Below are 11034 nucleotides of genomic sequence, written 5' to 3'. Positions count from 1 at the left end.
CTGACGGTCTTCGAGACTTTTTCTTCAAACAATAAGCGTAAAAGGGCACTCTGCGACCTTGCCGAAGTCTGCCAAATCGCAGCAACAAACCCTTGGAACGACACGTCCATAACTTTCAATGCCGATGACGAACCAAAATTCAGGACAATCCAGGCACCAGCCGCCTTGGTCCTCAGTCCGATCGTGGACGGCTTTTGGCTCACCAAAGTTCTCATGGATGGCGGCTGCGGACTAAACCTCATTTACGAGGACACTCTCAGTAAAATGAAAATAGACAGGAGCCGCATCAAGCAAAGTAGCATGACCTTCCGGGGAATTATCCCTAGTCGGGAGGCGCGATGCACGGGAAAAATCACCCTCGATGTGGTATTCGGCACACCGGAGAACTATTGGACCGAAGAACTAACCTTCCAAGTGGCCCCTTTCAACAGCGGATATCACGCCCTATTGGGGCGAGATGCATTCACACGCTTCTAGGCTATACCTCACTATGGGTATATGAAGCTCAAGATGCCGGGGCCCAACGGCATAATCACTCTCGATACTGATCCGGACATAGCACTCCGCGCCGAAAACAAAACCGCATCACTGGCCCTTGAGGCATTATCTGAAGCCCTCGCGGCTGAAGAATTAACCGCATTACGCTCCACGGTGGATAAGGACGACGTAATCTTGGACAAACGGCCCAAATCCACCTCCTTCAAACCAGCAGAAGAAATAGTCAAATTCCAAGTCCACCCAACGGACCCCAAGAAGACAGCATCTATCGGGGCACAACTAGACCCAACGGTCGACACCGCGCTACGAGAATTTTTGCGCAAAAATTGGGATATATTTGCCTGGCACCCTTCTGATATGCCAGGAATCCCACGCAGATTGGCCGAACATAGCCTCAACATATTGAAGGGATATAAACCGGTCAAACAAACACTACAGCGTTTTTCCAAACCCAAATGTCAAGCGATGGGGGAGGAGCTAGCCAAGCTAATCGAGGCCGGATTCATTAGAGAAATAAAACACCCGGACTGGCTAGAAAACTTGGTGATGGTGCCAAAGAAGGATAAATCCTGGGCCTGTGCGTCGATTTCAAAGACCTCAATAAGGCCTGCCCTAAGGACCCCTTCCCCCTCCCCCGCATCGACCAAATTATCTATGCCACCGCAGGACATGATTTGCTATGCTTCCTCGACGCATATTCTAGATACCATCAAATGAAAATGAAGGAGTCCGATCAAGCCGCAACGGCATTCATTACCCCATACAGGCCATTCTGCTTTAACACCAAGCCCTTCGGGCTCAAAAACGCCGGGGCCACCTACCAACGCATGATTCAAACATGCCTGGAGAAACTAATCGGCAAGACAGTTGAAGCATACATGGACGACGTTGTCATTAAAACTAGGCACGTCGTCTCACTAATAGACGATTTACGTCTCACATTCGACAACCTCCGTACATATGACATCAAGCTCAATCTGGAAAAGTGTGTTTTCGACGTTCCTACTGGAAAGCTATTGGGCTTCATCGTTTCCAGCAGAGGAATTGAAGCAAATCCAGCCAAAATCCGAGCCTTGTCAGAATTGGCCACACCAATGGACCTTAAACCGGTCCAAAAACTCGCTGGGTGCGTGACAGCTTTAAGCCGTATTATCTCTAGATTTGGGGAAAAGGCATTGCCATTGTATCACCTCCTCCGGCGCACTGATCACTTCGAGTGGACGGATGCGACAACAGCCGGACTGGAAGAAATAAAAACCCTTCTCGCGAGCAACCCAATCCTGGCCGCACTGAATGTCGGCGAACCCATGCTATTATACATATCGGCAACACAGCAGGTGGTGAGAGTTGTGCTCGTCATGGAATGAGACCAGGACGGACACAAATTCCCACTTCAGAAACTGGTATATTACGTATCCACCGTACTCACACCATGCAAATCCCGGTACCCTCATTATCAAAAGATAGCATACGGGGTCTTCATGGCATCCCGGAAGCTACGACACTACTTCCAAGAATGTTCTATCACAGTGGCTTCTGAAGTACCATCAATGATATAATAAACAACCGCGATGTGACAGGCCGGATAGCCAAATGGGCCATTGAGCTCCTTCCATTTGACATAACATACAAACCGCGCCGATCCATCAAATGCCAAGTACTGGCGGACTTCGTCGCCGAATGGACAGAGGCCGAACTCCCTAAAGATTACGACACATATTCCAACTGGGTTATGTATTTCGATGGGTCCAAAATGCTGGCAGGATTAGGAGCGGGCATCGTTTTTACATCCCCCACTAGAGAAGTAGTCCAGTACATAGTCCAAACATTATACACAGACTCCAATAACGCAGCTGAATACAAGGCCTTATTACATGGTCTCCGGATGGCTGTCTCTATGGGCATACAACGCCTGGAAGTGCGTGGGACTCAAACCTCACAATATCTCAAATAAATGGAGATTTTGATGCCAAAGATCCGAGGATGGCGGCTTACCGCAACGCTGTCATAAAAATGTCGGCTTGATTCGAGGGGCTTGAGTTTCATGACGTGGCTCGAGAAAGTAATCAAGCGGCGGACGTCCTTGCTCGCATTGGCGCTAAGCGCGACCCCGTCCCACCTAATATCTTCCTGCAAAGGCTCTTTAAGACGTCCGTGGTGTGGCAAGGGGAGAGCGGTAACACCAGTCCGGATCTGAACACAACCCCAGCCTCCGAACACAACGATATCATCGGGGGCTCAGCCACCGAAATAACACCGTCGGCCCATCTAATCATGGCAGTCATTGCCCCATGGACCGAACCCTTCTTGGCCTACCTTAATAGGAAAGAACTCCCTGAGGACCAGAATGAGGCTCGCCGCATTGTTCGGCACTCGAAGGCCTACAAGGTTCATGAAGGAGAGCTCTACAAGAAAAGCGCTACTGGAGTTCTTCAAAGATGTATCTCCGAGGAAGAGGGGCGGTAGCTCTTGGCTGAAATTCACACTGGACTCGGCAGTCACCACACTGCAGCTCGGGCCCTTGTTAGCAAGGCCTTCCGTACAGGTTTTTACTGGCCGACGGCCCGAGCAGATGCATAGGACCTTGTCCAACGTTGCATCGGATGCCAGCTATTCGCCAACCAAAGCCACATGCCCCCCATCGCTCTACAAACGATCCCCATCACTTGGCCTTTCGCGGTCTGGGGGCTCGATATGGTCGGACCCCTTAAAGGAGGAAGCCATAAGAGAAAGTATCTGTTGGTCATGGTGGATAAATTCACTAAGTGGATAGAGGCCAAACCAGTCAAAACGGCCGAGGCGGGGCCAGTAATAGACTTCATATATGGCGTGGTGCACCGTTATGGTGTTCCACACAGCATCATAACCGATAACGGCTCCAATTTCACAGCCGATGAGGTGAAAACTTGGTGTGCTAATCTGGGCATTAAGCTCAATTACGCCTCTGTCTATCACCCGCAAACAAACGGTCAAGTCGAACAGGCTAATGGTCTTATTACGAGCGGCATCAAACCTAGACTAGTGCGGTCTTTGAAAGAATCAGACAAGCACTGGGTTGAGGAGCTTGACTCCGTACTCTAGGGGCTACGGACCACGCCCAACCGCACTACTGGATATACACCTTTCTTCATGGTGTACGGTGCGGAGCTTGATCGACAGGACAACCTAGATACCCTGGAGGAGGAGAGCGATGTTGCAAAAATCCGTTCCGCATTTTATCAACAACAGGCCCATAGATACCAAAGCAAAGAAGTACGAGCCAAGACTTATAATGTCGGTGAACTTGCCCTACGCTTGCCGGAGAAGAAAAAGGACAAACTCAAGCCCAAATGGGAGGGTCCCTTCATAATTGACGAGGTTCTCATAGGAGGAGCGTACCGCCTGCGTGCTGCATCAGACAATCGCCTAGAGCTGAACCCTTGGAATGCAGCCAGACTCCGAAGATTCTATGCCTAGCGCCGAACTATGTGTTTGTCCCCTTCTCCCTGTTGTCTCCTTTATTTCTTCCTCTCTTTTCGTTTTTTCTTTTTCCTAGAACTTAAATCTTTCGCACGGCTAAACCGTGCACCTGTGATGTACATATCCTTGAGCATGTATGTCCACTATACCCAGGAGCTTCCCGGACAGAAGCTTATTTTACGAGCATCAAGCTCATCACATATGTGTTTATGCTCATGTGTACCTTTTTTCGCCATTATATGCATCGATATGACTTAAGTTTTGGCCAAGTTGGGTTTCCTGGCTCCTGTGCTTATGCCCTACGTTCCCGTTAGTTCAGCTAGGGCATAAAGGGAGCACCTCTGCGATTGTTACTACCAGGTCATCCGGATGTGTACCTCAGACTGGGTGAAGCCGAAAGCTAGCGTTCTTAAGAGCATACTCGGTCGGCGGACTAAAGATGCTTTATATTCCTTCCATTATGAACCCCCAGATGATTACCTATACTGTAATGTTATCAATCACAGTTTGGACATGCATTTTAATGCATGCACACCTAGGGAAAGGAACCCCTAACAGAACTATTCTCCCTGGAAGATGTTTCTTACAATGATAATCTAATATAACATAACTAGCCGGATACACATTGTCTGTTCAAGCAAGTATGACCCCTACGCCTGGTTCCCACGCATACCCCGGTCTATTTTACCGCTAAGGTATTCGGAAACACTCCGCACCTTCGGGTCCAGAGGTCGAAGCAAAAAGGTCCGCCATGACAATTGTTTTTATAATTCAGCTAGAGTCGCATATGTCAAGGAAGGTACATAGTCAGTAGGACTCAAAAATTTCCTCCTCTATGCCGTCCAGCAGGCGGTCTAACTTACAATCCTGCTAGGAATACTTGGCGGCTAATTCTACTTGGTCATATACCAAATTAACGGGAACTTCTTTTCCATCTGGCCCTAGAGGTCCGACCCGAGCCATATGATTCGGATCAAGCTTGGTATACTGTGTTTTCACCATGGCCCAGGCTTCTTGTGCACCTTCCCGACAGGCCGATATCTTCCTTAGTCGAAAGTGCCATCGCGCTTCCTTGAATAGCTGTATCAGCTCCTCCATCTTTCCTGGAGGGGAGGCAGATGGCCATAGGGCCTTGGAAACACTTCGCATCGCCTGCCGAGCTTGCTCGTGCACCTGCGACAGCTCTTGTAGCAGATCGCTTGAAGATCCGGACATATCTTCTTCGGAACGACCGGTCAGCATACCTGCAGATATAACTCTATCAGCCCCCTCTTCCTCCGAATTATTCGAAGGTATGTTCGACCACATACTAAATATGCCACCTCGTAGCCTTTTATTCTCCTTTATAGAGTCCGCCAGCTGGGCTCGTACGTCTTTCAGTTCCTCGCCCAGTTGGGTTTTCGAATCCCAGAGCTTGTTTTTGTCCACAACGACCTTTGATAACACACGCTCGCCCGCGGCTAGTAGTTTTTTGGATCCTCGTTCTCCACTTCGAGCGGCTTCTAGTTGTTCTTGCAGTTGACCTAATGATCCAATTAAGAGGTAAGCAACTATGTTAGCATTATTGGTATACCATTATGTTTTCTCGATGGAGGGAAACATTACCAGGAGATGCCTTCTTGGATTTCTCCAGTTCGGCATTGGCAGCAGTTAGCTGGCTCTGACACTTTTCTAGTTCCTGATATAACAGGCTATTCTTCTTCATAAGCACCTGATTATACATTGATCCTTAAATCAGATGTATCAACTACTTTAAGTCTCGGGGGCTACTGGTGTATGATTATTAAATCTACGCTTACCCGCATATCTTTCAGATGCTGGTCTATGGCTCTAACAAGCCCATCCTGAGCAGCTCAGATGAACGCATCGGCCGAATTAAAGGCATCAAATGCCTCTTTTGAAAAACCAGGTTTACGAAGAATGGCCCTCCGACGACGATGATTCATAGCGCTCTCCACTTCAGAGTTTGTGACGGATATGTCGTCTGAATCCTCTATGGCAGGACAGTTCGGCACCACTCCCGTGTCAGCCCCCGTCCTTTGGGCAGGGTTCGGAACCTGACTAGTGGAGGCATGTCCGGCCGGATCCCTGGACATAGTCCGGCGGATACTTTTCTTGATAGGATGCAGCGAATGGCATTACAATTTGATGTGACGATCAGAAAGGGTATTCTTGAAAAGAAAAGCCTTACCTCTTTTAAGAGGGTTCTGCTGTGTTATCATTTGCCTTCCTCTTCGAAGATGTGCCAGGCGTGGGTGCTGCTCTCCTCAGAGATGCTTCTGGTGCATATTGCGGTGCTGAGCGCCTCCCCTTTGGAACATGGAATAGTGTGGTGGGTGAGGCATAGTAAGGGAACTATTTCGAAGAAAGTGCCTTTTAAATTACTTACATGTGAAGCAGGAAGGAGGCCGGGGTAGTCGGCGATGATAGGTACATCCGTGCCGTCATAGCTCGTCTGATAGAATATTCCATCCTCGAGCTCCACAAATATGTCTGGATCTTCTTCATATCCGGGGTCAAGATCCCGGTTGTGATTCTCCGGCTGAGGGGCAGGGTCATGGATCCCCTCGACAGCCTTTCGTCATTCCTGTCATGAGGGGATAGGATACTCCCCGTCAAAGATAATTCAGGGAAAGGAGTAAAATAGTGGAGTTAGAGCTTACCCAACTAGGAGGATTATACATGGAAAATCCGTCTCGATATTGGAGACGGGTGAACTCCTCCTTCTCCCCTTTATATAGTTCGGCCAATATTTTAGCCAGAGCGGCGGGGATCTTTGGACCCTTCCGAACGCAGCGTGAGGCGTCGTCTTCCCCGTTGTAGTGCCACATGGGTAGCCCTCTATATTGGAGTGGTTGGACCCCTCGCGCTACGGAGATCGCCATTACCTCGACTATTGACAATCCGGACTAGGCAAGCATCTTAATCTTGCCCAGCAGCAGACTGACCTCTGTGCTATCCTCTTCCTCGAGGCTCCAAGGACGCCAGCTAGGGCGTTTCTTCAACGGAGCACCTAAAAATTCGGGGAGGCCCATACGGACTGGGTCGGGAAGAGCGACGTCGTCGATATAGAACCATTCAGAAGGCCACTCTTCGGAAGCCTTCTTCGGCGTGCCGGACATGTATCCGGTGCCAGCGATGTGCGACACTTCGGCTCCCCCACTTCGAATATCGACCCTCCTTGATTACGAGGGACGAGGCAGAACAGTCTTCTCCATAAATTGAAATGGGCCTCGTAGCCTAGGAATAGCTCGCATAAAGCGACATAACCCGCAATATGCAGGATGGTGGCGGGAGTGAGACTGTGTAGTTGGAGGCCATAATACTCCAGCAGACCTCGGAGGAAGGGATGGATTGTAAATCCGACACCTCTTAACAAGAAGGGGACGAAGCATACTCGTTCCCCCCGTACGGATTGGGGAAGTTCTCCAGTTGAGCCCCGCCATTGAAGGACGTCATCCCTGCTCGTACGGGGACCAAATCCGCGGGAGGAAGAAAGCCCTTGTTTGCAGCTTTACCAGCTGACTGTGAGAAACAGAACATCTCTCCCAATCCCCCTTTTCGAAGTTGTGGGGACGAGAGGAAGAGCTGGGAGCGCTAGCCATGTTGGGCTGGTTCTGATCCACAAGCTCTGAGGATTTTTTACGTGGGATTTGGAAGGGATCTGAGATCTATTCTCTCTAAATAGGCACCTTTCTGGTACGGTCAGGGTGGTACATGTAAAAATACCCCGACCTCTTGTATTCACTTGACACGTGGAAGCTAAAGTCAGGAAGGCACGGAAGCCGAGGGGTACAACGTTAAATGGAAAGCCGAATACATCACTTTAAAGTCATAGGAGGAGGAACCCGCCTTGCAATGCCGAAGACTATCTGCACGTCGGACACCTCATCATTGAAGTCTGGTTCAGGGGTTACTGAGGGAGTCCTGTACTAAGGGGTCCTCGGGCGTCCGACCTATTGGATATGGGCCGGACTGATGGGCCGTGAAGATACAAAGACCGAAGACTCTACCCGTGTCCGGATGGGACTCTCCTTGGCATGTAAGGCAAGCTTGACAACCAAATATGAATATTCCTTTCTCTGTAACCGACCTTGTGTAACCCTTGATCCCTCATGTGTCTATATAAACCAGAGGGCTAGGTCTGTAGATAGATCCTCATAATCATAGTCGGGCTAGACTTTTAGGGTTTAGTCATTATGATCTCGTGGTAGATCAACTCTGGTAACACTCATATTCATCAAGATCAAACAAGCAGGAAGTAGGGTATTACCTCCATAGAGAGGGCCCAAACCTGGGTAAACATTGTGTCCCCTATCTCGTGTTACCATCGATCCTAGACGCATAGTTCGGGACCCCCTACCCGAGATCCGCCGATTTTGACACCAACAGTGACAAACAACGGATTGTACGTGTGATATTTGTCGCACCTATGAGTTTTGATGGGATGGGAGGCATGTGTGGATTTTCTTACGAAATCTATAACTCCCTAACGTGCCGCATTTTCACATCTCGTCCCGAACATGATTTTGGCCATTGGATGACGAGTGATGTCTACTACGCAACCTTCTTCTTGTAGACTCGTGTTGGGCCTCCAAGCGCAGAGTTTTGTAGGGCATTAGCAAATTTCCCTCAAGTGGATGACCTATGGTTTATCAATAGATGGGAGGTGTAGGATGAATATGGTCTCTCTCAAACAATCCTGCAACCAAATAACAAAGAGTCTCTTGTGTCCCCAACACACACAATACAATGGTAAATTGTATAGGTGCACTAGTTCGGGAAGAGATGGTGGTGATACAAGTGCAATATGGATAGTAGATATAGGTTTTTGTAATCTGAAAATATAAACATAGCAAGGTAGCAAGTGGTAAAAGTGAGTGAAAATGGTATTGCAATGCTTGGAAATAAGGCTTAGGGTTCATACTTTCACTAGTGCAAATTCTCTCAACAATGATAACATAATTAGATCATATGGCAATCTCTCAACGTGTGACGAAAGTAACTCCAAAGTTCCTATTGCGGAGAACATAAGATGAAATTGCTTGTAGGGTACGAAACCACCTCAAAGTTATTATTTCTGATCAATCCATTGAGCTATTCCTATAAGTGTTACAAACAGCCCTAGAGTTCGTAGTAAAATAACACCACATGACACACATCAATCAACCCTAATGTCACCTAGATACTCCAATGTCACCACAAGTATCTATGGGTCAATTATACGATATGCATCAAACAACTTCAGATTCATAATATTCAATCCAACACAAAGAACCTCAAAGAGTGCCCCAAGATTTCTACCGGAGAAACAAGGACGAAAACATGCATCAACCCCTTTGCATAGATTACCCCAATGTCACCTCGGGAATCCGCGAGTTGAGTGCCAAAACATACATCAAGTGAGTCAATAGAATACCCCATTGTCACCACGGGTATGCCACGCAAGACATACATCAAGTGTTCTCAAATCCATAATAGTATTCAATCCGATAATAGTGAAACCTTTCATCACAAGAAGGTAGAGGGGAAGAAACACCATATGATCCAACTATAATAACAAAGCTCGCGGTACATCAAGATCGTGCCAAATCAAGAACACGAGAGAGAGAGAGAGAGAGATCAAACACATAGCTACCGGTACATACCCTCAGCCCTGAGGGTGAACTACTCCCTCCTTGTCATGGAGATCACCGGGATGATTAAGATGGCCTCTGGTGATGGTTTCCCCCTCCGACAGGGTGCCGGAACGGGCTCCCGATTGGTTTTTCATGGCTACAGAGGCTTGCGGAGGTGGAACTCCTGATCTAGGTTATGTTCTGGAGGTTTTGGGATTTATAGGAAGTGTTGGCGTCGGGGACAAGTCAAGGGGGCCCATAAGGTGCCGACAAGGACAGTGGGGACCTAGGGGGCCGCGCCCTCCACCCTTGTGGTGGCCTTGGGACTCTTCTCCGATATCTTTTCATTCCAATATTTTTTATATTTTCCAAAAATATTCTCCGTAAATTTGCAGGTCAATTGGACTCCGTTTGATATTCCTATTCTATGAAACTCAAAAACAAGGAAAAAACAGAAACTGGCACTTGGCTCAAGGTTAGTAGGTTAGTCCCAAAAATCATATAAAATAGCATATAAATGCATATAAAACATCCAAGATAGATAATATAATAGCATGGAACAATAAAAAATTATAGATACGTTGGAGACATATCAAGCATCTCCAAGCTTAATTCCTGCTCGTCCTCGAGTAGGTAACTGATAAAAACAGAATTTTTGATGTGGAATGCTACCTAACATATTTATCAATGTAATCTTGTCTATTGCGGCCAGAATATTCAGATCCATAAGATTCAAAAAAAAGTTTAATATTGACACAAAAACAATAATACTTCAAGCATACTAACAACACAATTATGTCTTCTCAAAATAACATGGCCAAAGAAAGCTATCCCTACAAAATCATATAGTCTGGCTATGCTCCATCTTCATCACACAAAATATTCAAATCATGCACAACCCCGATGACAAGACAAGCAATTGTTTCATACTTTTGGTGTTCTCAAACCTTTTCAACTTTCACGCAATACATGAGTGTGAGCCATGGACATAGCACTATAGGTGGAATAGAATATGGTGGTTGTGGAGAAGACAAAAAGGAGATAGTCGCACATCAACTAGGCGTATCAACGGGCTATGGAGATGCCCATCAATAGATATCAATGTGAGTGAGTAGGGATTGCCATGCAATGGATGCACTAGAGCTATAAGTTTGTGAAAGCTCAAAAAGAAAACTACGTGGGTGTGCATCCAACTTGCTTGCTCATGAAGACCTAGGGCAATTTGAGGAAGCCCATCAGTGGAATATACAAGCCAAGTTCTATAATGAAAAATTGCCACTAGTATATGAAAGTGACAACATAGGAGACTCTATATCATGAAGATCATGGTGCTACTTTGAAGCACAAGTGTGGTAAAAGGATAGTAGCATTGCCCCTTCTCTCTTTTTCTCTCATTTTTGTTTGGGCTCTCTCTCTCTCTCTTTGGCCTCTTATTTTATTTTATTTTTATTTCTTCATC

The sequence above is a fragment of the Triticum urartu genome, chromosome 1 (assembly GCF_003073215.2).
Source record: "Triticum urartu cultivar G1812 chromosome 1, Tu2.1, whole genome shotgun sequence".
Lineage (NCBI taxonomy): Eukaryota > Viridiplantae > Streptophyta > Magnoliopsida > Poales > Poaceae > Triticum > Triticum urartu.
The sequence above is the reverse complement of the archived record's forward strand: the minus strand, read 5'-3'. Positions refer to the sequence as shown.